Genomic DNA, 18,705 nt, shown 5'->3' on the forward strand with positions numbered 1-18,705 from the left:
GGTGACACATCATTAAAAGCCAGCACATCATCCAGACCTCTGGGACTGCCATGGACTTCCATGGCTTGGTTCTGGTTTGGTGGGAAATAGCAATGGCAAAGTGATAAGCTGAGGATTTACTTCCATATCAAAAAAACAAAGCTGGTGAATACCTTAAGGCAAGTATTATATATATATATATTACAAAGGCAGGCAGAGAAACTAAATGTGAACAATTTGATTCCAGAGTTCCACAATCAAGCACTCCAAAAATTACTTAAATAATATCTAATACTATTGTTCTGCCAAATTGTATGTCTTGACTGTGATTCATTATCTTGCTGCATTCAAGTTTCCCATAACATGAAAGCACCTTTGTTTTAAACTGGATTAAAAGCAGTAATGATGAATCAGACCCATTGTGTTTAATATCTTGCTTCCTCTTTTTAAATTATTTGGTAAATTTACAAACTATTACATCATTGTATGTTTATTATTGTGTCCCATAACCTATGGGATTTGGTATCAGTTTTACTGTACACCATAACTTACAAGCTGCACAATATGCCCTGTTTATTGTTATGGGAACAGTTTTATTTTGTTGTTGTTTTATACAAGTGTGTAGATATAAAATCATATACGAGTATGAACACTAAATATAAACCAGATGTAGATCAGATCTCGGCCCTGCCTTATTTTCAGGTTACAGTAGTATTGTCACTAGTGAATATTTATAGCACTAAGTAAATTTAAAATAATGTAGAATTTAGGTGTTGATCACGGACTGTATGAGAATTGTTTCTGCCTTGATTTGGAAGACCTTGATTTCTCATAATGCAACTGTGAATCATTCTCCCCAGTTTTTCTTCTCTTCAGTGTGTCACGCATCTGTATACTGAATAATAAATACAGAAAAATAAAAGGACTGTCATTCTGCAAAAACTACTACAATGTCACAAGTATGTGCATGAATTTTCAACACCATAAGCTGTGACTAAGCAATGGGAAATTAGCAAGTTTTGCACCCGTACTGGTCTGGGGAAAGAAATAGCAATAAAATACTAATTCTAGCTGTTCAGACTGAATCAGTAATTGATGAGCATGATCTGAGTGGCTTGTACTCTGTTAGGACTGAAGTGAAGGAACCACAGCAACTCAGTGCATTAGTTTGGTGCTCGTTGCTGCAGGAAATGTTCTTTAAGTATTGCTGGATGAAAAAATTTATTGCCATTTTAACTGTTCAGTACCTCAGAGGGTGGTTGCTCTCTACTTGAAACCTGTTTTGAACACACAGCAAAAGACACTTTGTCACTTGTTGGTGAGGTGGAACATTAGGATGAGGTCCAGAGAACCAGGAAACTCCAGAGACATTTCCAGTTATTTTTCTCTGGAGAAGTCTGATGATGCAGCTGGGTTTGGAAGGGTGGCACTGCCAGCACTGGTGCCCTTGGGAAGCAGGGTGGTGGGAGTCTCTCCTAAACAACCTCTGCATTTTTAATCCTTGAGGCCTCCTTATACTAAATACTCTCTTCAATGTGGCTAAATGACTTCTCTCATTTGTTTCTTTTTATATTCTGTGAGCCTTTTATAAAAGTATTTTATCAGATTGACTTTTATTTCTGGGAATGTTTCACCGTCAATTGGAAGCTCTCAAGGGATGGACATTTGACTTAGTTTTGAGGACGCTTAAGAGTTTGCAACTGGAAATAAGTCTGAAGCTATTCTGACATTATTCAAATTGATTACATTTTGGGGTTTAAAGTGGTAGGTGGTAGAAGCAGTTTTTCAGAACTGCAGGAAGAAAACAGTAGTTTTTAGCCACAACTCCAGCTACCAAAAAGTATAATTTTGTGTGCCTAACAAAAATAGCACCAGAATCCATTCAAAACAATACAAGTGGCTGCTACAAAGCAACACAACTTCATTTCAATGAAAAATAAAATGCAGCCCTTTACACTGATATATCCAATTTAGGTAAAAGTTAAAGTTCAAAATTCAAAGAGAGGCTTCTAATCTGTTTCAAACCTCTCCAACATGCATTTTAAATGGTGTGGAACTGTTAATACAGAAATAAGGTGGGTGGTTTCACCATTCTGTAGTTTTCCTTGAGCTTCCTGCCAGGTGCTACCAGGTGCCTGACTGCAGGTAGCAGTCACACCTGGCTGAATGGCAGGGAGCCAATGTCATCATCTGACCAGCTCCACTGAAACACAAAGAGACAAAAATTGATTCTAATCAATCCGTATCTTTGTTTTGGTTTGTTTTCTCCAGTGTTACTCACTCTATGTTGGCTGAAGGTTCATGTGAGGCAGGGGGACATTATGGAACACTGTGAATGATTTGTGATGTGCACTTGTCCCAGATGAGCACCTTCAGCTCGTGTGTCATTACCCAGCAGGGACTGGGCAGGTGGCTGGGCAGGAGCTTCCTCAAGCACCCAAAAGCTGCTGTGTTTGGCCATCTCTGTGCTGGTCACAGCATCCTTGGGAATCATAGAATTGGCTGGGTTGGAAGGGACCTCAGAGATCATCAAGTCCAACCCTTGGTCCACTACTGCTGCAGTTACCAGACCATGGCACTGGGTGCCACATCCAGTCTCTTTTTAAATACCTTCAGGGATGGAGAGTCCACTACTTCCCTGGGCAGCCCATTCCAATGCTTGATCACCCTAAGGTGACACTCAGGATACTCGTTGGCTGCACTTCATCCTACAAGCAGCACAGGGCACTTGCCACCTCACCACGGGTTTAAGAACCACAAACATTTCCAAGTCTTTCTCTGATAAAACCTTTATCAAAGCAGACTGGCTTACCACAAACCAGCAGGTGGGCACAGTGGTGGTGTGGGAGGTGATTGATGTATGGGATGGAAGAGGAAGGGAAGCAGCTACCCAGGCCAGGCAAAAGGCTCAAGAGGTTTTAAGGGAAAGTAAACTTCTTGGTGCCTGTGCTGCTTTTTAGTTTTGTTTTTTTTTAATAAACAGTCAAAGATTGGATCAGTAACCTGCCACAACCTGCTCATCCCTTGTCTGTTCCAAAGGCTCCTGGCCTTGCCTGACACCAGAGAGGAGCCTCATCCCATGATGTTGGTACACACTACCATTGCTGGCACGCCTGGCAGCTCTCAGCCTGTGCTCTGAGCCAGCTCTGCTGGGAGGGTGTAACCGTGATGACACTGCCCCAAAATTAGGCTAGTAAGTGTTGCTAACTGGCAAGCGCGTGCTGGGCCATTGCGGGACAGAGGTGGCCATAGAGCCCTGGGTGGAGCTCCATCTGCTGCTATCCACAGAACTACAGCCCAGAGCTGGCGCAGCAGTTCAGCCCAGAGGCTTTGCAGGGATGTGTGTGCTCAAAGCAGAGCTTGTACCACTTTGCAGGTGGTACAGCAGGGCTTGGGCTGTAGTCCTCTGTGTTCTGTTTGTCAGCATCAGCCCTGACAGTCTGATAAAAAGGGCTGCAGTCTGATAAAAAGGGCTGCTGCATGATATGCTATGTGCTCTCTCTTTCCCTCAAGGGCACATACTTCTTTTCTTTTTCCTTTTTTTTTTTTTTTTTTTTTTTTTTTTTCTTTTGTTATTTGTTGTTTTTCTGACATTTTATAGTTGGTGACATGAGGAAATTTTTTTGAGCAGTGCCTCATAGTTGGAATAGTGGAGCAGGAGAGGCAGAGGTGCTTTCTACATCACAGATCTCAATAGGTTTTGCAACTGGTCCTCTCTGCTTTTAGCTTGTGCTTTCCCTTTGTCAGCTCCCAGCTTTCACTTGCATTCATCGACTGTGCCTCTGATAAGAGTTTTCTGGAAGATAAAGACAGACACAGCAGTCTGCTTAGACCAGCATCTTCTCTCTGACCACTAATGGTTGCAGACACCTAAGAGAGGAGCCCTGTAGCCACATGGTGTATCCAGAGGCAGCTTTCCATTGGGGCAGCCATCCAACTTGGTCTCAGAGCACATCACACAGAGGTGAGCTGGGTGGCCAGGCATCATCCTCAGCAAACCAGCAGTGTGCTGGTCTGGGCAGCTGCACACACAGATGGGACCACAAACAGTAGTTCCAATAGCAAAGCTTCCTCCTTCGCATGAAAAGAATTATAATGGAGAGATGGCCAGGAATTAAAAGAATAATAAACACCAGAAAATTTGTGAGCCTGAAACAGCAGCTGCTGCTGTGGTTCCTGCTGTGTGCCTGCTTGCTGCTGCAGGCTCTGCTTGTGGTTTGAGCCATGGGGATGTTCCTCCCCTCCAGGCTCATGGACCTTCTCATGCTGGGGAGAGGCACAGGGCTGGTCTGCAGGGATCCTCCATGAGTAGGAGGGGGGAATGGGCAGGAAAGCCTCACAGGGCCTTGGAGAGCAGAGGACTGGGCTTCAAGGGCAGCAGCTCATTAAGCCCAGATGAAGGATACACAGAACAGTTTTCCAGCCCTATTTGGATACATTTGGACACATTCACTGGGGTTTCTCTACCCCTTCTGCTCTCTGCCCATAACTACTCCTACACACACACACACGTCAGTCTCCCTTCCTCAGGGATCTGGTGAGTGGCACAGGAGCCAGATGGTGCAGATACACCACAAGGACACCCACAGAGGCAAGGGATTTGGCCTGCAAGAAAGAAGGAAGTTCATACTTAGGAAGAATAGGTGAGGTCTCCAGTGGCCATCCAGCAACGGTGATAGTAAAACTTTGAAAGGCCAGTGATTTACAGCACATCTGGGGCCAGTGACATGGGCTCAGAGAGAGGAGAGCTGAGCAAAGGCACAGGAGGTGTGAACTCATAGCTCCAGGCACCACAAGTGGGGGCAGAAATTTTGTACTTGTTTTACAGCTGGAATTTATAATTGCAGTTTTTCTTATTCTGCAAATGACACATATTAATGAAACTGGGTTAATTTTCTTTCTCTTTCTCTTTTTCTCTTTTTCTCTTTCTCTTTCTCTTTTTCTCTTTCTCTTTCTCTTTCTTTCTTTCTTTCCTTCCTTCCTTCCTTCCTTCCTTCCTTCCTTCCTTCCTTCCTTCCTTCCTTCCTTCCTTCCTTCCTTCCTTCCTTCCTTCCTTCCTTCCTTCCTTCCTTCCTTCCTTCCTTCCTTCCTTCCTTCCTTCCTTCCTTCCTTCCTTCCTTCCTTCCTTCCTTCCTCCGTCCCTCCCTTCCCTTCCCTTCCCTTCCCTTCCCTTCCCTTCCCTTCCCTTCCCTTCCCTTCCCTTCCCTTCCCTTCCCTTCCCTTCCCTTCCCTTCCCTTCCCTTCCCTTCCCTTCCCTTCCCTTCCCTTCCTTTTCATCTCTTTCTTTCTTTCTTTCTTGTCGGTCCATTGCTTTGTTTTATCTTCACCAAAATATATCTGTAAACTTAATAATCTAATAATCTTTTGCTCCTTATCACACTATGGTCAGCTGGGCTGACCATCATACCCTTTTGAACTCCCGATTGCTGTGTATGATAATCTTTTTAATACTGTTTCCCCTCCACTAGTAAACTTTTCACCCAGTTACAACAATACTGCTCAGTGTCTGCCCCTGGCTCTCTGGGAGAAGAGTCCTTTCCACAGAGGGAACAGAAGGGCCATTGACCCCTTGGCAGAGTGACAGATGACTCGGTGTAGCCAGACACGTTCTCCATCCAGCCCTGACTCATTGGTTTCCTTCCAGACTGGAAAGCATTTGTTCCACTCGTGCCAAAGAGACAACTTCTGCTGCCCTGGTGTGAGAGGCCAAGCTGTCCCCCAGCCCTGCTGCACCTCCAGGTTGGGGTGATGGACCCAGGGCTTGGGGACACTTCACTGTTTGCAAGGGACCACAGCATCCTCTATACAAGTGCCAGGATGTCTGACCACGGTGTTGCGAGCTGCTGGAGGTTAGAACAGGTTTGAAGCCATGACCAATGATAGGTGTAGGCTGTGTCTATCCCCTGGCCTCAGCCTGCACGGGATCTTTTACTGTTGATGCAAACCCAGGGTGAGCTTCTCGGGGCGGTCACTGGGTGCCACTGCTGCTCCGTGCGAACACTGCACTCCTTGGGAAAGGAAGTAACTTAGTGCTTCCAAGTTTTAGGTTTTTTGTTGTTGTTGTTGTTGTTTGTTTGTTTTTTGTTTTTGTTTTTTGTTTTGTTTTTTGTAGCTTTTTTATTTTCTTTGTTTGTGGTTTTTTCTTCTTTTTCTTCTTCCTTCCCCCCTTCCTTCTTTCCTTCCTTCCCTCCATCTTTCCCCCCTTCCTTCCTTTGTTCTCCCTTTCCTTCCCTCCTTCCTTCCTTCCCTCCTTCCTTCCCTCATTCCCTCCTTTCCTCTTGTCTGCCTGTCTGCCTCATCTTGTCTCTATTCCTGCCTTTTTCCCTTCTTCTTTCATCCCCAAATAGATTAAGAGCAATTTCTAGAGCTGATAAAAAAAAAAAAACCTGCACAGTGGTACCTGACCTGGATAAAGTGTTTCATTTATCAACCTTCCTATTTCACCTTTGTTCCTTCTTACTCTTGCACAAGATGTCTGCTGTGTCCCCAGGCTTCCAGGAGAAATTATGGAAAGAGCTGAATGATTTACCTCTGTTCCATTACTTTGCAGAGACCTGAGTGCACCATTTGGTGATGAACAGGGGCGTGTTTGACACCTTTTCACCTATTATGCACCAGCCACAACTTTCTTTTTTTAATTATTCATCTTTATTTTGCTATATATCCTAAATAAAATTTATTTGGGGTCTTTCTCCTGTGTTACAAACTCTCCCAATTAGATACTGAGTTGGGGTGCAATTTCTGTGGTCTGATTTTTGGAGGCTTACCTGCTAATATCTCTCTATACAAAAAAGGGGGAAAAAACAACCAGCAAAAACAACAACCCCTTTTCTCAGTTTTCTTTACAAAACTAAAAGGAGAACACTGTTACTAGATCTTGTAGGTTTCAGAATGGTTTTGCCTATGGTTTGGATGTTAGGAGGGGAAAAACGTTGTGTGATTTCCTACCATTTTGATGTGTAAAGCTGTGTTGTCCTTGAAATCAGAGACTTGAAATCAGATTATTCAGATTCAGAGCAACAAATACATGATCAGCCTCATGAAGGCAGCTTTTCTCAGGGGAAGATGAGCCAGATACTGCAAAAACTTGAAGGACCATGGGAGCAAGGTTCCAGCTAATGCTGCTGCTGAGGTGGCTGCAGGTTAAAATCCCACACCCCCAGTGCAATTCAGTGCCAGAGAAGACAGGGGCACAGGACTTTGCTGCAGCCAAAAGTGACCGTGTGAATAGTGAGGGGGTGAAATACAGTTGCTTTTTTTCTTTAGAGGTGTGTTCTGCTCTGAAGTCCTGTTGGAGGGTTCAGGAAGCTTTGATGAAGGTACCTTGAAGATGATTAAAAGAGCCATCACATCTGTGCAGAAATAAAAAGGAATTCCTTCTTTTATCTTCCCGTTTTCTCACACAGTGGACTGACTAATTGGCAACGGGACTGCTAAAGTGCATCTCGATTATTCACCAGCTTTTAAGCTCCATCCAGGATCACAGAACAGAGAGTAAATCCCACTGGCTTTTCTGTCAGGGGGAACATGTGCCCACAGGATTTTCAAGCTCTGCCATTCACATATGCAGATCGTTACAGATGAAATGTATTCTTCGTGTTGTTTTGCTCACTACTCCCATGCAGAGATGGGTTGGGGTGGAGAATGCCTCGTATGCTGTAACCCTGAAGTTATTACTCTCAGAATAAGTGTTGCAATATGAGTATGTTGCCTGGGATGTATTGCCAGGCTCTCTTTTTGGCTTTTGGAACTGTGTGTGATGTTGCCGCAACGCAGATTTTTTGTGTGCTTGTACCACAAGATCTCAAGTTAAGGCCACCTCAGGATGGGATGAGGATGTCAGTTTAGGTTCTTAGCTGCTTTTAAATGAAAGTCTCAGTTGAGGAAGGATGGACTCCTTCCCCTTCTGCTTAGAAGATCCTTGGGCACGATAAAGGCAACTGAGCAAGTTGCCCCTTCCTGGGCTAGCGTGCATCTAAATCAGGTTTCCAGGCTGAGCTGCAGGTTCTGTCCAGCTCATCAGCTGGGACAGCTGCTCTGTGGGATGCCTCCATCACCTCCATTCCCAGGGAGGTGGTGGACTCTCTGTCCCAGGAATTTTTTAATAGACTGATGTGGCACTCAGTGCCATGGTCTGGTAACCTCATCAGTAGTGAATCAAAGGTTGGACTTGAGGATCTCAGAGGTCCTTTCCAACCCAGCTGATTCTATGATTCTATTAATCTAAAACCAATTAAAAGTCAGGCTTGACATTTTCAATCTACACTCTTGCTGTTTTCTTTGGAGGAGGTGAGGACCTGCTCTTGATACTGGGAACACCACCCTGGCAGGCATGAGCCTCTTTTTCTTGCATTTTCTCTATGTTCTCAACAGAGATTATGATCTTAAGGTTGAAATAAAGAAATCTGCCTGCCTGGCTTTATCCTCACAGCACCTTTTAGTGGCTTAGACCCGTGACTGAGACAGCACAGCAGCAGCAGCTGTAGGAGGCTGAGCAGGACAAGAAGGGGAAGAAGATGTGTGAGGAAGGAGCATCCCATGGGCAGCTTGGAACCACCACTGTCAGTAACAGCCTGTGGGGAGTGGGGGACCCGAAACTGGCCTCCAGTGACAGCTGCCATTGGACCACCCTGACCTAGGTTTTCATCTGTGACCAGAGTGTTAAAAAGCAGTAAGTTTAGAAGAAACTGAACTGTTGCCAGCTGCTCTTGAGAGCTAAATGGAAAAACACAATCAAGCTGATGAGCAAAATTCCTCTACCTGGTGGCTGCTCTGTGTAGGAAAGCTGAAGAGCTACATGGTGGAAGGTTCTCTGGAGGGCTGCAAGGAGCTATAATATTTATAAATAATAAAGGGAGCTGGCAGTATGACTTTGAGCACTGCCTACTGGTACATTAATTGCTTACAGATTATGCATGCAGGAAAGCATAGCATGGAATGAAATGAGAACAATTTGGTTCCAGGGAGTGGGGTATAGAGCTGGCAGGAAAAGTGCACTGATATTTCATCAGGAAGGAGTCTGAAACATTCTGGGCAGATTTTGCTAGATATAGTGAAAGTGAAATAAAGGGGGGAAAAAGCCCTAGCAGCATTGACAAGACCTCACACACATTTTTACTGAAATATTGTGACTTTCAGTTTCAACTTTTAAGAAGTTTATGCTATGTGATCAAATCATATGTCCTATATAATTTAAAAAGCCCTCCTCAACACATTTGAAACACCCCAACCTTCTGGCATTTTATTTCTGAGAGAAGTGTGGGGTTTTTTTTTTTGCTCCCTTGACTTGTTAGAGAAGGGAGAAGGAGTTTGTCTTTCCCTCCACTTGGCACACATTGTATGGATGCCTTTCTGTAGGTTCATCTGCGCACTAAGCAATCTACAGAACAGGCAGACTCCTGGCTTTTACTAAGAGGCTGAGGGCTCAAAGCAACAAACACTTGAGCAGCCCACAGAATACATACTTGGGTTCACCTGAAACCTAAGGCGGATTTTGGTCCTTCTTAGGAAATACTTTTGCTTTTCTGACATTTGGGTTTGTTTCTAACAAAGACAGAACTGAACTGATCTCCCAGGCTAGGATGCTCAGAGATGTGCAAGAGGAGATGTGACTGGCAGGACCACAGTACACAGTCTAAGAAAATAACAAAGTTATTAAGGGACAGAGAAGCCCTGAAGGAATTAAGTGGCTTTTAGTTTGAGGAGGAATAGGTATATATGTTCTCATTTTGCATTAATTTTTACCCTTCCTTTCTCCAATAAGCCATAAGTCAGTCAACTCTTTGCTGTGACTTCACCATAAAACGATGTCTCTCTTTTTGTTTTTGTTGCTCACAGGCATCTTGTGTTCAACAGAAAGCTTTCTGACTTGTATCCAACTATTTGCTCAGTTTAGTGGAAGTTTTTGATGTTATTCATTATTTCACAATGGCACCGACAGGAAATTTATCAGCACAGGGATTCTACTTGATTAACAAGCTTCCAGGAACCCCTCCTGAAGCAGGAGAGGAGAAATTGCAAGACACAGCTTGAATTTGGGGAGGGGAGATGAGGAAGGATGATTCCTGGGGAAGAAGTACACTGTATCTTGTCAGTAAGAGAAATGGAAAGGAAAGAAATCTGAAGAATAATAAAGAAAAAGAAAACCAAAACGAAACACAAATAACTCAGTTTTTCCACACATTCCTCTATTTTGCATGCCTGTTGAACCCGGCTAAGCACCTTGGCTCAGAAATGGCTAAATCCAAGTGCCTCTGTTACTTTATCTGTCTGCCTGGGATTTTTTGCTTGAGGTTCTTTGGGAGGGACACGAATGGGAAGATGCTCTGAGGAAAAAATATCTCCTATCACAATTTCCCAGGCAGGTGAAGCTCCTGGCTGCCTTGAGGCTTGGAACCAACCTCTGCAAAGATTCTCTCTCTCTAGAATGGGTGCCTTGCTCCTAAGCAGCCCAAAACAACAAATGATGAGACACACTCCAGAAAGCAGACTTAGCTCTTTACTTATTTCAGATAATATGTTCTGAGAAATGAACTGCAAAGAGCCTCTGGAAGGAGCTAGACCAGAAGTTCCCACCCTGTGGTCCAAGAAAAGCTGGCAGCTCCCACAGAGAGCAGCAGGGCTTATCTGATACTGCTTTGTGCTGCCTCCAAAAGAGCCTTTGCATTGCATCACATCACATACATCTTCAAGTGTCAAGCCACAACTGGCAGAGAAATGAGCACAGCTCTCTTTTCTACTCTTCTTTTTCCAAACACTAGTCCACAGAAGTTTGAAAGTTCTTGGATTTTCTTTAAGTAACTTCTACTGTGTAGCTGCAGTGAGCTGGTGACGCAAGACTAAAAAGGATGGGGCTTTTTTGATGGGATTTATAGGTAGTGTCTTATTTCCTAGAGAGGCAATATGCATCTTGAAATTCCCTTAAAAGTGTGAGCAGAAAGCCTGTAGGACAAAGCATCCAGGTGGTGGATTTTTATTAACTACATTTCCTTGGGAATTTTCTTATCACTGTGGGATTTGCACTTAACTCCTTGAGTATGAGGAAGGATTTCTACATGTCTCAGGAGAGGGGATCAACACTCTATCAATGACCATAATATTCATGTGTTTTCTGTTAGATTAATCTTCTAGGACACCAAAGGCTCTCTTAACTTTACATCAAAGGGGCTCATGTTTCATACAGTGAAGAAAATGATACAGAGCAGTGGATTTAGCAATTGATTTGAAAGGGGTTCTTGACATGTTCTGCATGCTGCACATGGGAGCCATGCAGGGTGGACAGATGACACAGGCTTGTAAGCTCAGGGAGCATCCTTCAGGGATCAGCTTTAAAGAAATTTGATCCAGTTACAAGAGAGGGAAAATACTGTTCTGTCAAGAAAATTTCCTACTGAATTTGAGTGTTTGCAAGTTGTCAATAGCACCTTCTGAATTCAGGTCCTGTCTTTGCTATCTCTTTTCCAGGATGCTTACTTCCATAACATTTGTTCCTGAAAGACAGCTCTACTTCTCTCTCCTTTAGATCTGCTAAGACACAAATATTCACATGGAGAAGTGGAGAAGCCTTTTTTTTGTTTTGTTTTTCCCTGTGTGGTTCTCTAAACAAGTGGTTTTATTGGGCATTGTGGAAGTGCCTCACCAGCATCATGTCTATAGATAGTCTTGGTGCATACCATACTCAAAAGTAACACTGGCACCAGCCAGGATAAGAGAAGCAGAGAATAAGAAAGAGAAGTACCAAATACAAACAGTCCAGATGCAGGAAAATTAGGATGAAACCATGAATACCTGATTACTGCTTGGGTTAGATACACTGTCACTTTCCACTCTGCATGATGTAGGTAACTGGGAGGCATTCACACCTGCTTGCTGATAGATTTGAGCACTCCTGAAGGTTTTCTCTGTTGAAGAATCATAGAATCATAGAATCGGCTGGGTTGGAAGGGACCTCAGAGATCATCAAGTCCAACGCTTGATCCACTACCTCTACAGTTCCCAGCTCATGGCACTGAGTACCACATCCAGCCTCTTTTTAAATATCTCCAGGGATGGAGAATCCACTACTTACCAGGGCAGCCCATTCCATTGCTTGATCACCCTCTCCATAAAGAAATTCTTTCTAATATCCAACCTAAACCTCCCCTGGCACAACTTGAGACCCTGCCCTCTTGTCTTGCTGAGAGTTGCCTGGGAAAAGAGACCAACCCCCCCCTGGCTACAACCTCCTTTCAGGGAGTTGTAGAGAGTGATGAGGTCTCCCCTGAGCCTCCTCTTCTCCAGGCTGAACACCCCCATCTCCCTCAGTCCTTCCTCACAGGACTTGTGCTGGATCCCTTCACAGCCTCCTTGCTCTTCTCTGGACCTGCTCCAGCACCTCAGTCTCCTTCCTAAACTGAGTTGCCCAGAACTGGACACAGGACTCAAGGTGTGGCCTCACCAGGACTGAGTACAGGAGCAGAATCCCTTCCCTGGACCTGCTGGCCACACTGTTTCTGATACAGGCCAGGATGCCATTGGCCTTCTTGGCTACCTGGGCAGACTGCTGGCTCATGTTCAGCTTCCTGTCAATAAAGAAGACTGGATTTGCTTCATGTCATGTTTCAGATACCCTCACTTGCTTAGTCCTCCCATCTAGAGATATTGAGGTCCTATCTCAGGGGTAAAGCAGCTTTGACCTTCCCCCAGCCTCCTTTAGCCATGCAGTCCCAGGAAGAGGCTGCCCTGCTGCTGGGCCCATGGGATTGCCTGGGCATGGGTGAACGACTGACTGCCCTCCTCCTGCATCCTGCTGCTGAGGATAAAGTGGCATTTTCCTCCTGATATCCCAGGGGCAACATCTGTCCAGTTACCAGAAGCAATCATCTCCTGAACCATTTCTACAGGTAGAGAATAGTTTTGAGGACCTAAGGGCAAAATTGTCTTTGCTGAATTATCCATCAGAGGATGCAGATTTTGGCTTGAGATTTCACCAGTGTCTCTTACAGGGCAGATGTTCCCTGATGGTTTCAAGGGGAGATGCAGGCAAGGTGGAAAAGGAGAGCACTGAGGAGGGATCACCATATGAAATTAATAAGAGAATTTTTGCACTTTCTAGGTATATGTACATAAGAAAAATGGTTTTGTTTCTTGGGAAAAATGGCAACATCTGAGAGCTTGGTGTTGCTTAGGAATGTGTTTGTTCCCTTACTCTGTACAATCTGTTCCTTTGTTTCTTGCAAACTAATCCTTGCTTTTTTTTTTTTTTTTTTTTTTTTTTTTAGAATTTGCCTTTGCATGTTTCAATGGATCTGTGGTTTGCGTGTTCAGTGCACTGCTCTCTCAAAAACTTTCAAGCTGGTCTTAACCTCCAACCACAGCGATTGCAAATTTGTCTCCAGAGCTTCCGGTCATTTGGAAAATGCACCAGGAAAATATCCCCATGTTTACCATGTTCTTAAACTTTTTCCTCTGCATCTCTGTCCACTTGCATTGGCTGGGCCAGGGGCAGGGGTAGCCCCTGGATTAACCCGAAAGGGCTGTTCTAATACACTTATGTTCTATAATTAAGATAGGACAAGGAGCAGCAGTTTCAAACTGATAAAGTTTAGATTTATATGAGGTATTAGGAAGTAACTGTGAGGGTGGTGAGACACTGGAATAGGTTGCCCAGGGAAGCTGTGGATGTCTCATCCCTGTAACTGTTCCAGACCAGGCTGGATGGGGCTTTGAGCAACCAATTCTAGTGGGCCTGTGGCAGAAATGGATCTTTAAGGTCCCTTCCAACCCAAACCATTCTATGATTCTATGATTTTATGATTGAATCTGTTCCCTCTGACCCTGAATCATAGGAAAAAAAAAAAAATTAGCTACTTTCTACTCCTTTCACTTCCTGCTTTTCCTGCTGCTTCCTAGCAGAGGTGACTGATGCTCTCATTCTTGGATGAATCCATAAAAATGTCCACTGAGTTTGCAGCAAACTCTACTTTCTTTGCTTTTCATGTTTTCTACAAACAAGCTTTTGAAGTACAGTCTAAAGACTGCACAGCTAGAAGTTACTGATGTTTTGTCATTTGACAGACAAAGGTTTAGTGAAGTTAATTGACTTGCTCAGTACAGCAGAGTAAGCCAAAGCCCACAAGAAGCTGAACCCACTCACCCTCATCTCCAGGCTCACATACAACCATACACATTGGGGTTTTTTTGCTCCAAAAACAACCAGTTCAAAACAAACAAACAAAAAGATTCCTCCTGGGTACAAACTGGTAACCTCTTGTGTCCATCAGAGAAACCAACTTCTACAATTTTGTAATAACTGTGGGATTTTGTTTCTTCCAGTGTCTGATTAATTATACATTTTGTTGTCTGAGTACTAAAGATGGAACTATCAATTTTGTTTATGTTTATTTACTTTTGAAAAGCACATAATTTAGTTTATGGTAAGATGTACCCTATCTCTGAGAATTCTGTGTTCAGTCATGCTTCTGGCATGTCTGTCACAATCTTCTGCCAGCTCTCTGGATGCTCCTGTGTTTTATGTGAATAAACTTACTTCTCCTGACCAAATCTCAGCACAAATCTGTTTTTCTGATCCCCATCCTTTGACATGTACCTTTTGGGCAATTTTCTGAAAATTGAAGGTTTCTACTTTATTTCTTTTATATCTTTAAGTATTTTCCCTCAGTGTAGACAGTTTCCCAACCCTGTTGTACTTTATTGTAACATATTTCCTCTTTTCCTTTAACATCTCATTGAAGGTTCTTTATTGGAACAAAAGAAGATAATTCCTTTTCATAAAACTGTCACAGTCATAGGAAGATGGGAATATATGAGGACTTTACAGGCAAAATTGTCTCTACTGAATTATCCATCAGAGGATACAGATTTTGGCTTGAGATTTCACCAATGCCTCTTACAAGGCAGATGTTCCCTGTTGATTTCAAGGGGAGATGCAGGCACGGTAGAAAAGGAGAGCACTTGATCACCATATGAAATTAATAAGATAATTTTGCTTCATGCTTTCAGTGTCCTTAAGAGTACAGAAATGATTCTAGAGACATAAAATAAGTATTCTTTACTCTTTGCTAAATGTTAATGAGCATTATGGCTGTTATGCAGTCATGACATTTCCACATTAATAAGTCCATCCCTAACTGAAAGGGGGGAAGTCAAGCTTAGTCATGTGGCTTATGGAACAACTTTGGTTACATTCCACCCCTAAGGTTTTAAAAAACAGCCAGATTTTGCATTCTTGAGGAGAGAGAACTTCAGCTGCAGCAAACTGTTGTGAAGGTGCCAGAAGTGCAGGATACCATTAAAAATCTTTTGCCCCACTTGAAAAACCAAACCCCAGTGACTGTCAGCCCAAGAAGCCCCTTTTCAGAGCAGGGTCTTTGCTGAGTCCCTTCAATGTGTCAGCAGAGTTTATACAATCCTTGTATTTCTGGAATCGTGCTTACCAGTTTCTGAGATGCTGCCATTCTGCTCATAGCATGCTTTGGATTTTGTGGGCTGTGGTTTTGTGAGTTTAAAGCAATGATTGTTTTGTGTGTTTAATGCATCCTAACAGCTTTGGATGCCTTTGAGATATAAAAGTATAAATCATTAACTTGTCTTGACAGTTCTCCTTACCTTCTACCCTCCAAAATTTCAGAAATGCTTTCCTTATCATTTTTTGATTTACAAACCAACTTATTTACCTTCCTTGGCACCCTGAGCCTATAGCTAGGTCACCTATTGAAATTGTTCAATATTCCTGGCAATGCTCTGTTTAATTTTCTGCACGGCTTAGTCCAAACTCAAGGATTTTTTTTCTTTTATCTGATCTTTCCAAATTTCAAAGCTTTAACCAAAAAATAGATGAAGGATATTTTTCTTGGAAGAACAAATGGAAAAGATAGAGAGGGAGGGAGATTGGCTGGGGAAGGTGAGAAAAGATGGAGGCATTTCTGAGTGAAAACTATGTAGGAGACTGCAAATCTACAAAAGATTAAAAAAAAAAAAAAGTAGGAGGTTGCTTCAGTAGGAGGTAACATCAGGTGAATTGTTTGTCATCCTCTAGTGTATGTGATCAGGCTAGAACAGAAAACTGTGATAACTTTGTCTGATTCCCCATCTAATATAGCTATAAGACCTTGTAGCTGTAGCAGACCATAGGGGGAGGTCCAACCATCCCTGCTTCCCTGCAGAGCCTGATTTCCAGGGATGGAAAATCCCTCCAGACAATGGCAGTCACAGGATGCTAATAGGAGGGTGGCCCTTATTTTCTGAATATATCTTAATGGAAATCCCATGACATCATCTCAGAGGAGAAGGACCTTCCATCAGGCAATGTACCTGTGCAGGTATCTACATACAGTTTCAGTTTTCCCTGCCTTAATCTAACTGCAAATAACTTTCAGTTATTCTCAAAGCTCGTCTCTGAATCTCCATACTCTTAGTTCTGGCCTCCCAGGTGCATAATTACTGTAAGCAAATAGAAACTTTCAATAGGAGAGGCTGAGAGAAGCTCACCCCAGAGCAGCCTGTGCCCCAGCTGCAGGGTGTAACCTTATCAGGTGCAAGAAACTGGGTTCAAACCCCTGTTCCCTGCTGAGGGAGCATGAGGAGAGATGTAGCTGGGCTCCCTGCCAGGTCCAGCCCCATAGGTGTAGTTCTGGGGAGGTCCCATCCCATCAGCTAACAGGGTTGGGTTTTTTGTTTGTGTTTTTGTTTGCTTGTTTGTTTGTTTTGGTTTTTACCCTCATCTGCCCTGTGAATGGTGCTCTGCCACAGAAATGAGGAGCTCGGGGTTTAGGAGGTTTGGAAAGCTGAGTTCCTACAGGACTTCATGGGAAGGAGCAGTACCCCCAACAGCAGCAGGAAGAGGAGATGGGATAGCAGCTGCCCATGGATGGGACTTGTGTAATTCTTCCTGGTGTCTGTGTGGTTTCTGAGACTCTCTGCCTCCCATTTTCTTTCTTCTAGTCATTGCTGAAAAAAACCCTAACTGGAGCAGGACTGAGTACAGGACCTTGCAGTCCTGAGGAGTCATTTGAAACCAATCCTTCCACCTTCACTGACAATTTATTCAGTGTCTAACTCATTTACCATTACTCATTTGCCATGTTTCCTTGGCACCCTTACACCACCTTAACCAGTCCTCAGTAATATAAAACACCACAGTGGCCTTGCAGCCTTCAGGTTTATTATATCAGTGTTGTTGCTTTTCTCACCCAAACTATTAATCTCACTTAGAACTGCAGCAGGATCAGGTTTCTGCCAGCTTGTGTGGACCAGTATTTATTATAGAAGGGCAACCAAACTGGTGAAGGGTCTGGAGAAGAAATCCTATGAGGAGGAGGAGAGGCTGAGGGAACTGGGAATGTTTAGTTTGGAGAAGACTGAGAGGCAACCTTATTGGTCTCTACCAGTACCTGAAAGAGGTTGTAAGGAGGTGGGTTCTGGCCTTTTCTCTCAAATAAATAATGGTAGAACTAGAGGAAATGGCCTGAAGTTGCACCAGGGGAGGTTTAGACTAGATATGAGGAAGAATTTCTTTACTGGAAGAATAGTTAGGCATTGGAAAGGACTGCCCAGGGAGGTGGTGCTGTCACCATCCCTAGAGGTATTTAAAAACTGTAGCTGAGCCACTTCAGGACATGCTGGAGTGGGAATGGTGATACAGATATATTTTGTTATTTTACTGGGGAGGGATTTTGGCGGTCACACTAAGTGACCTTAGAGGTCTTTTCCAACCATGACCATTCATGGTCATGACAGTTTTCTGTGACAGTGCCTTCTCCTAAGGGGGATACACATCCCACATGGCCAGGGAAAGGACAAATGGATCCAAGGAGTGCCAGTGACTCTCCTGATGTTGCTTGAAGCTGGGCAAGAAACACTGTCAACAAACAATTGCCAGGGCTTTGCTTTCTTTTTACAGAGTGCTGGATAAGCTCAGCCAAGTCTTCTGAAGGCAGGAAAGTTATATGAAGGCTGCATGAGTAAGGCAAGGAGTTAGCCTTGTGTTTTGCTTTCCTCCCTGCAGCCCATGACATGAGACTGAAGGCAGAAAGTGGGAAAGAACCGAGCACAAGTGGTTAATGTAGAAAAGGGAAAGCAGAGACAAAAAAAGATATGAGAGGATGAAGGTCTTGATATGGGAGGATTTGTCTTCAAGGTCAAATGTGTTCGTAAAGAGGCTGGGAAACAGTTGCTCTCATGGGCTCTCTTCCCAAATTCAGAATAAATCCCTGTCCTCTACAGCAGTGACACTGCCACTTCAGCAATAACCCAGCACCATGGTTGGGATTCTTCTCTGTTTTGGTCTATTAAGAAAAGTCTCTTTTTATTCAAGACATGCCAGCCATAACATTTTATGGTGTCTCTCTCATTAGATTTTTTACAATCTGTAGTTCCTAATCTGTATTAATTGTTGTCAATTCACCCTTTTTTTTTTTTTTCTTTTTTCATGCTTTTAGCTTGTTTTGCCTTCCTTCTAAGTCAGGTTATTTTGTAACCAGCACAGCCTTCTCTTCCAGTTGTGGTATTGTGGCTTTCTTAGCATTTAGTGAAATATTCTTAAATATCTCCTACTTAACATTTTTCTTTTTAGACTCATCTCCCAGCTGACTTCAGTCAATTGTTTTCAGCTTGGTAGAAAGCTGGCCCTTTTCAAGCCTCAGGGATGTATATATAGTTTTCTGGTCTGGATTCTGTTCTAGTTACACAGAACAAAGGTAATCAAATAATGATCACTGGCTCCTAAAC

The sequence above is a fragment of the Calypte anna genome, chromosome 1 (assembly GCF_003957555.1).
Source record: "Calypte anna isolate BGI_N300 chromosome 1, bCalAnn1_v1.p, whole genome shotgun sequence".
Lineage (NCBI taxonomy): Eukaryota > Metazoa > Chordata > Aves > Apodiformes > Trochilidae > Calypte > Calypte anna.